The following is a 13,007-nucleotide window of genomic DNA, read 5'->3' on the forward strand; positions in this document are numbered from 1 at the left end:
TTCAGCAGTGCACAGACTAAAATCCATTTGGGGAGAAAATTCTAGTTGAGAGAAACAAATTCTGGTTGGGAGACACTAATAAATAACATAATAATATATTTTGTTACATTTAATATAATATTAGTATTCCAGTTGAGAAAAACAAGTTCTGATTGGGGAAAAGGATAAATAAAATAATAATATATTTCGTTGTATTTAATATGATATTAGTATCCACTTCTGTGGGGGGAACTGGCAAGAGGGTTCAGCAGGGTGATGAATAGGGTTCTTTTCACGACGGCAAGGATTTCGGGTTTCTCTCTGTGATGCTTCTCTGTCATCACCATCATTATTTACATCACCTTCATGCCCCCAGCATCTATTTAGGACATTTTCTTGCTCTACTGTTGCTGCATTATTTACGATGCAGGTTCGTAGGGAGGACTGAGATCCGCCGTTGCCGTGAGGAGCAAGCAGCATTCTGTCGTTGCAAGGACAGCCTTCCGGCTTCAGGGCTCCAGGCTTTCCATCTGGGTGACGCTGACTGCCCTCCTCAGTCAGCTGGGAAAATATATTTAGCAATGCAGTTGAACTCCTCTGAAGTGTACCTGCTTTATCGAGTGAAAGATGAGAATCTTATTTACCCAAGAGAAAGGTCAGATTATTAAGGGAAAACTATGCAAAAATGCGAGCTTTCAATCCTTCTGGGGTTCGGTTTTTCAAACCTAAGATCTGTGTAAAATGGTAGAGCCCCTTTCACTGAGTAAGTAGAAGCTTGAAGGCTGTAAGGGAGTTAATAACAAAAGTCTTTGTTTATAAAATAGAGATTTGATCAGGGAACAGGTAAACAGGGGAGGGAATGGTCTCAAAATCAAGAGAAAGAAAAGAAAAGGCAGCAAGTAAAGAAAATCCCTTGAGGCAGTCAGGTGTGAAGGGGTCTTCTAGACTCAGAGATAAAAAGCAGACTGGTTTCTTATTACCTTAATTGCTTCCTGCCCGCCTGGGTCCCTGGTAGAGAGCGGAGCCGGGGGATGGGAAGGGAGAGAAAGCACATTCTGGAATGGTAAACACAGGCCCACGGAGAGACCGGCCGTTTAATTAGCATGAGTGGCCTTAATTGGTGAGTGGATATAGGGTAAGCAACGGAGAGGAAACCCTTGGCAGGTGTGGGAAACCGGAGTGCCCCGAGAACACAAGATGGTCTAGTGTCCCACGGCTGAGGTCCCTCTGATATGTGTCAACTCCGGAAGCACCAGGACCCTAAAATCCAACTTCGCACCTGGTTAGGAAGACGCCTTCCAAAGACAGTGAGGGTGGCCACGTGAATCTGCACGCCAGATAAGCAAACGCTGACAGTGGCCATCGGACTTGAGCGTTTAAAACGATCATAGTTTATAAATGTACATAATGTAGTCTTCTTTGATTTCTAGCCTATTTAATGATTAGACCCCATAGTAAAGATCAGTGAGGAAAGATCTGCACCCGTTGATTTCTTTATCATTCCCTGGTTAAAAGCTTGGTCGTCGGGCAGGTCCGAGGAAGGAAGAAGCATCCTCAGCCATCGTCTGGGAAAGCCTGAGGGACATTAACGCTTCGAGGCTAAAACCACTATCTAAGCGGTAATGTGGCCATTGCCAATGTTGTTTTACAGTGCTGAGAAACAATTCAGAGAAGAATCTTTTATTCATTTAGCCAGTAATCCAGTCTACTCGGTGCCAAGCACTTTCAGAGACAGAGGGCTAAGAGACACGGGACACTCTGCCCTTCGGAAGCCTGGTGTCTGCAGAAGTAGCCCATGCAAAAGGCTCAACTCAGGATACTCTTCCAGAAAGAACTGGTTTGGGGTCCAGCTGGATACATAAGATGGGAGTTTAGGGAAGAGGCGTGGGCTGCCTTCCTTACCAAAGTGAATTTATGGACGGATTTTCAGATCTATTTGGTTTTACAGATTTTTAGGAAAAGACTTTTCTCGAGCACATGTGATATGCAGAGGGTGAGTTCTACAGCCGCTCCGGGACTCAGACGTGCCTTTGAGAGGTGCGTCTTCTGAGCTGCAGGGAGAAGTCCATATCTGCAACAGAGAGACAGCTGGTTCCTCGACGGAGTACGGGAGGTAATGCAGGTAAGCAGCATACAGGAGGCAGTTAAGAGTTCATGGCTATAATTATAATGCTGGGGGAGGGGCTCCCGACACACCGGCTCCCCAGGACATCCCCGTTGTCACTGTCCATCTGGTGATGTGTCTCACTATCTTGTCACCAGAATGATCCACGGAAAGCCCAGAGCGCCCGAAGCCTTGTCCTGACTCCACCGCTGGAGGACAAAAGCCCTCATCACTGCTTGATACACAAGGTCGCCCGTGATCCCGTGAGCTGTGGGGGTTTTTGCATCTCCTCTTCCACTTTTATTCTGCCCCCTTTGAACCTTCTCCCCCGCCAAGACCACGAGCAAGTGCAGACCCTGATCCCAGGATGCCATTGCGCCACGCTCTACCTTGGCCCCTCCTCTTGCCATAGACAGAGTTTTTGGTTTTGTTTTTTTAAATGCCATGCATTATGGAGAATCTCCCTGGCCATGGCCTTTCCATGACACCATGTCTATGCTCTGTCTCGAACACATGGAATACTGAGCTGTTTTCATGGTCCCTCTCCCTGTCTACACCGCAAACTCCTCACCATCTCATATTTCCATTGCTCCTCCAATTCCCAGCCCAGCGCCTCCCCTGTAGTTGACTTTCAGTCATGTCTACTGCAGGGGCCTCAACTTAGGTACCTTCTCCACCCCTAACGCACACACACACACGCACACACGTACACATGCACACACACGCACACACACACATAACTTTTGGGGGGGCTAATAGAGCGTAACATGTATCACAAATTTTTGTTTCCCTTAAGAGAAAGTCCTGCTGACTGCTACCGTGCGTCGTTAGCATGGTTGGTAACTACAGGTCTTGTCTGAGGACGTTACCTCCGTTACTGTAGAACTCAGAACCCATCCTCTCCGCATGTCCCGGCGCATCTCTCGTTCTCGCGTCCCTGCGTGTCCTACTGCCTGCAGGGGCCTGTGTGCGTATCCAAAGCCGTGGTGCCCTCACCCCTTTTGTGGTCCTGCTGAACAACTCTGTGCCCTCGAACACCTTTGACCACTGGCTTTAATTACAAGCCATCTTTCTTATGATTCGCTCTATATTGCGCTGAGGTCCCCATCTCCAAAGTCATTGGTGTCCCTTGATGATATACTCTGGAAGCAGTTCGGCGTGTCTGGAGTATGCTTCTATGTGTCAGATAACCTGCGCTCATCACCGACGCTGTCACCCTAATGGCACTTGGGGATATTTATGGGTCTTTGCAAAGACCACAATGGCTCCTGCTGCATCTGCTGATTGCTCTTCTGATGCTAATGTTTGGATGTTGGCTAATTTTCTTAAGCATTATTCTGATAAAACAGGGCTCTTACAGCAAAGCCCTCTCCACAGAGATCTCTATTAGCTCCTTCATTCAGCATGATTTCTTGAGTCTTTTTTCAGACTTTCTAATCTTTGAGTCCCCTTTGACTTTGAGTTTCCTTGGACGACATACACGAAACAAATCGTTGTTTGCGTGAGTGTCTTAGTGTCGCTGTCTTAAATCTAAAGCCCTGACACGTGGGACGAGAGAAGAAATGGCGCCTGAGCAGCGCGGGCCGACGTCATCACCTCTCACACCCAGATCTAAATGTGAGCTGGTGCACTGATCGTCACCCCCAGCTCTCCCATTAGGGTTTTGTCACCATTTAGCGTGATCATACACTTTCCGCTCCCAGGTTAATAGGCGGTTCCAAAGTTCTCTTGAATACTAGCATTTCCCTGTCATTCCTCCCCTTGTCCTCGGAAAATCTGCATCACTCTCTCCCACCCCTAGAGACGCACGTGAGACTTTCATCTCTGCTCCTGGGGGAACGTAGGAGCCCGTACCTTGGCCTGGGTCTTCTTCCATCCATTTTCCATTATACACACTGGATTCTTTTGATCTGAAGACGGGTGACTTTTTTCAGGTTTGGGGAATTCTTTTTCTGTTATGTCTTGATAATCTCTTTCCCCCTCCCCCTTTTTCCATTTGTGACATGCACCATTGGCATATCAGCCCTCCTGGATTCGTCCTCGGTGCTGCGTATGTTCTTCTAGGCTTTCTGCCTCCGTTATGTGGTTCCATATTCTAGACTGTCCGGGTTGTTTCTTTCACTGATGTATTTGTTTTCCATTTCATCCATCCTGTATAGTTTCACCTATCTACATGGTAACTTTTTTAAAATTTAGATTTAATTAGCCAACGTAGAGTACATCATTAGTTTCAGATGTCACGTTCGGTAATTTGTCAGTGGCACGAAACACCCAGTGCTCGTCACATCCCACGCCCTCTTTAACGCCCACCACCCAGTGACCCCGTCCCCCGCCTCCTCCCCTCCAGCAACCCTCAGTCCGCTAGAGTTCAGAGTCTCTCTCGGTTTTTCTCCTTCTCTGATTTCTTCCCATTCCGTTTTCCGTCCCTTCCCCTGCGAGCCTCTGTGCTGTCTCTTCTATTCCACCTACGAGCGAAACCCTATGAAAACCGTCCCTCTGATGGACTTCTTTCGCGCAGCATAGCTTTTTCATAGAATTCTGTTTGAAACAGATTTCCCCCCCTGTCAAATCTCTCTAATTTTATCGACAAGAGATTTATTTCCCTTTCTGTGTCTTCCCCTACTCTTCCTCCTCCTTTTTAAAGTTCCTCTTTCGTCTCTGAGTCGGGCGCTTCCTCCTGGGTGTTCTCCCTTCTCTGTCTTGCTCTCTCATCCCGAGGAGCTTCCTCCTGGCCAGTCGGTCCTGTTTTAAGACTGAAAGACGGACCAGGGAGCTGGCTGGGGTTCTCTCCATGGCAATCAGACAGTCCAGCTCTCAGGCTCCTCCCTCCTGTGGGCAGATGGACCGGAGTCCCTGTGAGGGGGACAGCCTTCCCTCCAGCCCGCTGTTGGCGGCAAGCCCCGCCCCCTCCCAGAAGAAAATGTCACAGCGCGGGACTGTCACACCCACATTGTTCCTCCTATTGTTGTTTTAGTGATAACAATTCCCTGGTTACCTATGCACAAAAGATCTTCAGAGAAAATAAATATTCACGTGCTTCCCGTTCTTAGTCATACTGCTTTCCCCATCTTCTTCCATAGCTGCCAGTTTTCTATTAAACCACCGCCTCTGGGTGCAAACACCCCGAATGGCTTCCCCTTCCCCAGGGACCCTAACAGACAGGTGGACTCTGGGCTGTGCTGCCTTCCTTGTGTTCCACATGCCAGCGCCTTGGCCTGGCTTTTTCTCTTCCTGTAACCTTAGATAACGTCCATCTGATAATGACTCCTTTTCTCTTCTTTTCCTTTATAACTATGGATTTATTCCTTTTCATACTTCGGATGGACTTTAAGAGAAATGGGAAGTGATCCACACACTTAACTCCTGCCAGTTTGAACTTGAAGCTCTCATCCCTAGTTAAAAAATTCATGAATGAAGAATTATTTTTGAGGAATTATCAATTATTAAGCACAACACTTGAGATTTTCCTCTGTGTCAGCTCCCTAACTTCTTGTCATGACCCGAAGCCTTTCCATTTCACAAGTGAGGAAATCAGAGAAGTCTAGTGATTGCCCAGGGTTGTACAGCTTTTGGAAGGTTGAGCCAGTATTTTGACGCAGGCCTGCTGATCCTACACCCTGTGTGCTTCTCTTTACACGACAGCTGAAGAGAAACCAGCCGTCATAGACTTCGGGGAAGATCGGCGACAAGACAGAGGAGAATTTTGTATACAATCACGTCTGTGGGATGGAGGGTCTGGATGTACAGATCTACAGCTGGTGTGCTAACATCAACGCTGAGCCCATCCCTGGAAGTTTATGGAAACGGGGACAGTAACTTGACAGAAGCAAGAGAAGTATTTTAGGGTACCCAAAACATTTGAGGACAGAACGAGGATCCAAACCGGTCACAACGGGCACAACTAGAAAAATCATGCTTAATCAGAATATGTGGCATAGGGCAAGGCTGACCAGAGTTAGCAAATAAATGTATGGGAGTTACATTTGAATTTCAGGTAGACGATGAATAATGTTTTAGTATTTTTAGTATTTTCAGAAAACTGATTTCTTGTTTATCTGAAATTCAAATTTTACTGGGTTTCCTGTGTTTTATCTGGCAACACTACATAGAAATAAATGCATTTTCATGAATTTCAGCCTTAAAACTCAGTTATACAATTGTAGGATGGGGGACACTGATAGGGGTTCCTGTAAGAAGACATTGTTTAGGTGGATTGTGATATCACTGTGAGTCTATAGTGCGGCAAAACAAATAGTAAGATCTGAGGCCAGATTTTAAAAAATAGACCCCCTAAGGGAAAGTTTCTGAAATACGAGCTGAGGGAATCCTGTCCATGAAATCTGGGTGATTTTTGTTTAAAATGTAGCTTTCTGGGCCCCTAGAAATCTGAATGTCTAGGAAGGGAGCTTAGAAATGTCCAGTTTTAACAAGTTCCCCAGGGAATTCTTGGACACAAGAAAGCTTGAAAACTATTCGATAAAGAAAAATGAGACGCGTCAACAGGAGCTGGTCGCCCCCACCAACCCCTGCCCCACCCCCCCCTCCAGTCCCCCAGTGGACTGTGTTCAGTGCCTGGTGCTTCCCGAGCCAGGAGGCTGGGTGAGCTGCTCCACAAACGGCAACAGAAGAGCCAGCCCCGTTTAACCCAGGGACTTTGGAAGAAGATGTGAGAGCTTTATTCAGTCTGATTGTAGAGGACTGTCGGATTCTTGCCCCATGTGTGCCCAAGAGTTAGAATTTGGATCGATTAATGGAAACTATGAGCAAACCTGGGTTGACTATAAGGATGGATTATATTGCCATGATATTACCTAGGCACAGAGGAGACCGCCTTTTGAGATAGCGACTTCTCCATCACGGCCCTTCTGAAAAGGAAGGAGGAAGGCTTGTGAGAGGTTCTGTGGGTGAGCTTCCAACAGAGCCCGGCCCGGGGTTCACTCTCTGAGTGCAGGACACAGGCCTCCTCGAAATCTCAGGCTCAGGCTGGAGAACCCGCATGTCTGCACTGAGGCGGAGGAGCACGATTAAACTGTTGAAATTTGGTACAAATTAAATAACCAGGCTTCTGAATTTTAACCGGAGGTGAAAATGTGGGTAGTGATACAATGATTTTCAAAATCACGCTGGCCAGGGCAGTCTAGGGCAATTCATTTTGGAAATAAGGAGAAGAAATGCTACTGTGGACAGAAGGTTTTCTCTCAAAAGTAGGCTTGTTGGGGTAAACCATGGAAACTTCCCCCCCCCCCCCCCAGAGTGAAATCTTTCTGAAAAGATTAAGTCCACTTGATTAAGTCCAACTGTGAGGTAGGTAGTGAGATACAGGGGAATGTGAAGACTTTGTAGCCCCCTTGAAAATCACATGACCCTAAGAGGGCATTTAAAAATACCCTTTCCTTTAAAATCAAACATGCCTAATCTAGATGGTGACAAAAATTTCTTTTATAAGTGTGAAGACTTACATTTTTTCCTTTGGAATCTGAAGCAGTTGACAGTGGGGGTCCTGTATCCCCTTTCTATCAATCTGGCTGCCCTCCTGCGCCCTCGGGGCCTGTGAAGTCCATCCTGTTACCCTCTCTGGAGAGGGAAGCGAGGCTCCTCTCCACCAGCCCCAAGCTGAGTTCACTGCAGATGCAGCTGCTTAGGAACTAAGTTGTTTGTTTGTTTGTTTCTCCTTTTCATAATGCAATGAATTTTAAAAAGTGAGCCCCATGGATCCTTCTGTTAGGGAGATCTTACTCACCAGGGGACAGGGATTTGCTGTGAGTCCTGGGAGTTCTGCCATGCCCTGAGATGGGGGTGGGGGAGGAAGCCTGTTCCTTCTTCTTATTGTGATGATTTTAATAGTCCGCTTTGGGTTTTGGCCTTTACTTGGCTTTCCTGAGGAGGAGACTGAAACGAAAGAGGTGGGCAGTAAGAAAAGAGGCCTGGGAGCCCCAAAGTAGGCGGCGGGGGGCAGTGAGCGGGGGGGATGGGTCCCAGAAGAGGGGATGAGAGGTCAGGGCCCAAGAGGCCAGACCAGGAAGCATCCAGGCCCTCGGTGGAAGCGGTGGAAGCCGGGGAAGGGGACAGGGAGTGAGAGCTGCTGGGGGGGGTCTGTGCTGGGGGTGGAGAGACACAGAAGGCTGGGAGACGAGCCCAGGGACAGCTGGCCTTGGACTCATGGAGGGAGGAGGCAGAGGGGCCAACGCCTGAGCTCTGAATGAAAGCAAGCTATTTTTAATTTCCATGACTCTATTAAAAGATATGGAAGACCCAGAGGACCAAACTGGAGGTGCAGCCTCCTGGGAGGACTGGGGCTTTCTGTGCCATCTTCGGCGGTCTCTCAGAATGTTCTGGAAGACTCTGGCTCCTGAGAGGGCATGGGAGACCTGAGCCTGCGAGCAGGGGACGAGCGGAGGGAGGGCCAGCCCTGTGTCGGGGCGGGCGGCAGGAATGCAGCTGCAGGGGGAGGGCACAGCTCCGCGGGCACAGCGGAGGCCAGGCGCTGCCCAGGCCTTCCCGCCGGCCGCCGCCCCTGCCCCAGGCCCCCCGCGCCCGCGGCCCGACGCAGCCTGGGCCTGTCTGCGGCGCCGCGGCCTCGAGCCGAGACGACGAGGGGCCGGAGCTGCGACGCGGGGCCGCTGCTCGACGTTGCAGAGACACAACGCGGTCCGGGGTGCGGGCGCCTTCGTGGGGCGAGGTCCCCGCAGGGGGCGGGCGGACTCCCGGCAAGCGAGAGCCTGAGATGCGCCTCCTGCGCCTTCATTCCTGTTCTGATGCCGCGTTCCTGCGGCTCCGGCCAGACCTCGCTTCCCGTGGGCCGAACAGACGCATTTGGGGTCTGGGAGGCCGGCTGGGGTTTAGCCTTGGGCCCCGCGGCTTCTGCTGGGACCCACCGCCCTCTGCTGGCCGCTCCCGCTCCGTTCGTCGGCGGCTTCCAGCGGGAGGTGGGACTCACTGAAATACAGAAATTCGACTTTTTTTTTTTTTTTTAACTCTTTATGGGCAAACCGGAAAAAAAAAAAAAATCTAAGCTGTTACCACATTTCGAATAATTAGCAGACTGGAGCGTGTTACTTCTTAACCTTGCTATAGCCTCCTGACAGTGGAGTGCACTTGATTTTGGCCCCAAACCAGACTTTGGCTCCCGGGGATGCTCTCTCTGCTCTAACGTACCGAAGACTATCCGTATGAGACCAGAAGTTCTCGGGCTAATTTTTATTTATAAGGACGAGGTCCTATCACTTTCCAAAATATTAGGCCCTATCAATAATCCATGATGTGGAGGGAGAACATCTTGGTCCAAAAGAAAAGAGTACAATGAATAATGCAGGGGAACGTCTTTGAAGCCGACACAACACGTCGCAGGGCACACTTGAGACACGGCTTCTAAATACTAGATGAGGTGCCACTGCCCACTAGCAACGGCCGCCAAACCGTTCCAGGCTTTGTAATAACTTAAAACAAACGTTCATAAAGGACGCAGTGGGTTCGTGCTTACTTGTCCAAGCAGCCGTGATCGAATGGGAGTTAGTGGCCACGTCTGGATTGGAATTAATTGTCTCAAAATCCCCAGCCTATTGCTTTGTCTGCTGAGCAACGTTCTGCCTTTAATAGAAATTAGGAGAAAGAATTTGGTGTGTCACACACGTTATTGCAAAACCAGGGTTCAGTGGAGAAATCTAATTAAAGTCATTTTGTTGTTAAAACACACACACACACACGAAGGTTAAAGCATCTTTCGAAAGGGATGCGACGATGGCAGGTCATGGATGGATCCTTGTTGGTGGAGCCGAGGTCTGTCTTAGGCTTGGCTGTGTTCTGTTCACTATAATGACTGGGGGTTTTGGAGGATCTCTTGTGGCTTTTCCTCGGGTCCTTTAAAAAGAGTGGAGTTGCACACATTTCCATTTGGTTCTGGTTGAGTAAACTTCTTCAGTGTACTCGGGTGTCACATCACTTCCTGGATGAACAGTTGGTTGCTGAGAGCAGGTTTATTTAAAGCAAGAAACTCGTTTAAATAAGTCTTTGGTCACGCTGTCGAGGGGGTTTTAATGCACCATGAGCACCGACTATAGAAGCGAGGGGAGGTTTGTGAAAGGCTCTCTGGTTCTCTGATGATGTAGGTCTTAACGAAGTCCTTTTTGTACATCTAAGACTTTATGTTCATTTTATTATACACAGTCTTAATTTGAGTCTGAAAAGGGGAGCTCCAGGGCAGACATAAAATTAACTTCTCTTTCAATGTCCTAACCTTTTGGTTTTAATTTATTCACTTGTCAATCTTATGAATGCCTCATGAACCCCAGCATTGATTTCCGTGGCCAATGCTATCTTTCCTGTTTATTATAATATATTGTCCCATTGTTGCTGGCCGTTTGCACTCGGTTAAATTTCCCACACAGTGGACAGGAAACCGTTCCATGGCATCAGACTTCCTGGGATTGATTTTCACAGAGGCAGGGAGGGACCTGCCCACTTCTGGCCCCAGTAAACGGCCTGTGGGCCTGTGTGGACACTTCCTTCCAGGCACCCAGAGCAGACGACTGGCCTGGGCAGGCCCTCCCCTGCAGTCCCACGCAGCTCCTGGGAAAAGCCTCTTATCAGCGCTGAAGATTATGTCATTTCTTTTTACATATGATGTTTATTGTCTTTAGAGCCCGCTCTGTGGGAATGTTCTTTTCAAGGGCGACAATGGGGAACCGCAGAACAAACCTGGTGAAATCACGGGGCCTGGAGCGGCAGGCCTTCCCGGCGCTTGATAATTAGAAAACAAGACGCTCAGCCACAATACAAATGATGTTTTTACACTCACTGGCTACTGAATTATTTATTAATAAAAAGCTTTATCACCAGTGCATTATCTGCCATCCTAAATGTAGTCCTAAAAAACACCGAGAACCCATTGGGGATGAACCAGGAGACCTAAAGGGCTCTCTCTCTTCTTCTTCTTTTTTTTTTTTTTTAAAGTCAATATTTATGTTACTATTTTGAGTTTCACTAAACAGTCTAAAGCTTTTCTGGGCAAATGTCAGCTTGTATGCCAGAGAGCTGGGGCTTAAGGACACCTGCGAGCATGTACTCAGCTCTCAGTTTGGAACACTTCTAAACGCAAGTTGTCTCAGCCAACACATACGGCTGTTTGGTATCTTCAAGGACTAGATTGCCACAATGGTTGATTTGCAGATGGGGTAGCATGGAAGTCAAACATGTAAACATCTTTCTGTCAATTTGCCTTTTTAGCTCCTCGTTTGCCTCTTCAGGACTAGTTTCTTACAAAAGACAACACACAACGTACTGGATAACTTTCTAAAAAGCAGGTGCCATCCTTTGAACATGGTGGTGAATCACACTCTGAAACCCTGCTCTCTCCCGAGCTCATTCTCAGAACTGCCCCCCCAACTCCCACAGTAGAGAAAGTTCACCCATGAAGCCAGTCCCGCAGCCGTAGATGCAATCACATGGAGGCACGTATCGGTAGAACACAATTTGAGTTTTTTCCCTTCTTCCCCCTCCTCCCAAGTGTAGAAAATGCCAGAGGTCATCACGGGAAAGAGGTAAAATTTCCTTGCATTTACCATGGGAACTCCAAAACAGCTTGATCTGTTTTGATCTTTGATCTTGATCGGGGCTGGCCGTGGGCGGGGGAAGGGGAGTAGCTTGGGGCTCAATTTCAAATTCAGAATTGTGATTGTTTTGGATGAATCATTTCCATCTGTGAAAACCCATGGCCAATTTATAGATGTATTGAATGAGTTAATGGTTTTGATCAATGGAAAATGAAATCTTGTTCATTTGCATCAGCAATGAGCGGGACTTGTAAGGGGGACCCATTAAATCATTTCCAAGGTTTATACTTAGTTGAATGGGCCAAGTGACAGTTAGGCTCCCAGGACGAAGTAAGTTACAGACACACACATTTCAGGTTTACCGATTTGGAAGCAAAGTCATGGGTATCTTGCAGGCGACTGAATCCCATTCGTATCTCTGGGTGGGAGGCAGGCTCTTCTTTTTACCACCCTGCTTTTGTTCAGTTGTACTGTTCTCCCTTTGGGGGTGGAGAAGGGCTCTTTTGTAGGGAATCCATATGAGGAATCAAAACGAGATGACGTGGTAAGTTGACTTGACATGAATAGATACGGGGGAATTGTTCTGCTTCAGGGTGACATATTGGTTAAGTAGAATATATCCTGGGAGAATTTTCCTCCCTCTAGTAAAGTGACTGATGTTATAGTTTATGTATTTGACCCAATTAACAGTAGAGTCAGGCAAGTCATGCAGAAGGTGAACTACCGGTGTAATTATGGATTTGTTTTCCTTCTCTGATGGATGAACTTGCTGTCCTATTTATCATGTGTTTTCTTCTTATTATTTGTTTATTTATTTTTAAAAAGATTTTATTTATTGATTTGACAGAGAGAGATCACAAGTAGGCAGAGAGGCAGGCAGAGAGAGAGGAGGAAGCAGGCTCCCTGCTGAGCAGAGAGCCCGATGCGGGGCTCGATCCCAAGACCCTGAGATCATGACCTGAGACGAAGGCAGAGGCTTAACCCACTGAGCCATCCAGGCGCCCATCTCATGTGTTTTCTTCTTAAACTGTAGTTTTAATCTCTTTGGGCCTTGGCTAATATCAATAGAATATGCATATCGAATCCAAGTAGTTTTGCTCACAAATTTCCCTACATGGTATGGTGATTGAAAAAGATCCCAGACATAAGGCTACAAAAATATGTCCACTACCTTTAAGAGAAATGCTCCCTTTCTCCAAATTCTCCTATGCATAGGCTAGTGGGTCTCCCCATGCTCTGACCTTAGAGTTAGAGGTTGACCCAGGAAGAGTAGGAAACAAATTTGTGAGGAAGGACTTCTCCTGGAGGGCCGGGATAAGGGATATATGCATAGTTAACGAAGTGTTCATTTTGGGAGAGTTACCTAGGAATACTCT

The sequence above is a fragment of the Mustela nigripes genome, chromosome 15 (genome assembly GCF_022355385.1).
Source record: "Mustela nigripes isolate SB6536 chromosome 15, MUSNIG.SB6536, whole genome shotgun sequence".
In the NCBI taxonomy this organism is placed as follows: Eukaryota; Metazoa; Chordata; class Mammalia; order Carnivora; family Mustelidae; genus Mustela; species Mustela nigripes.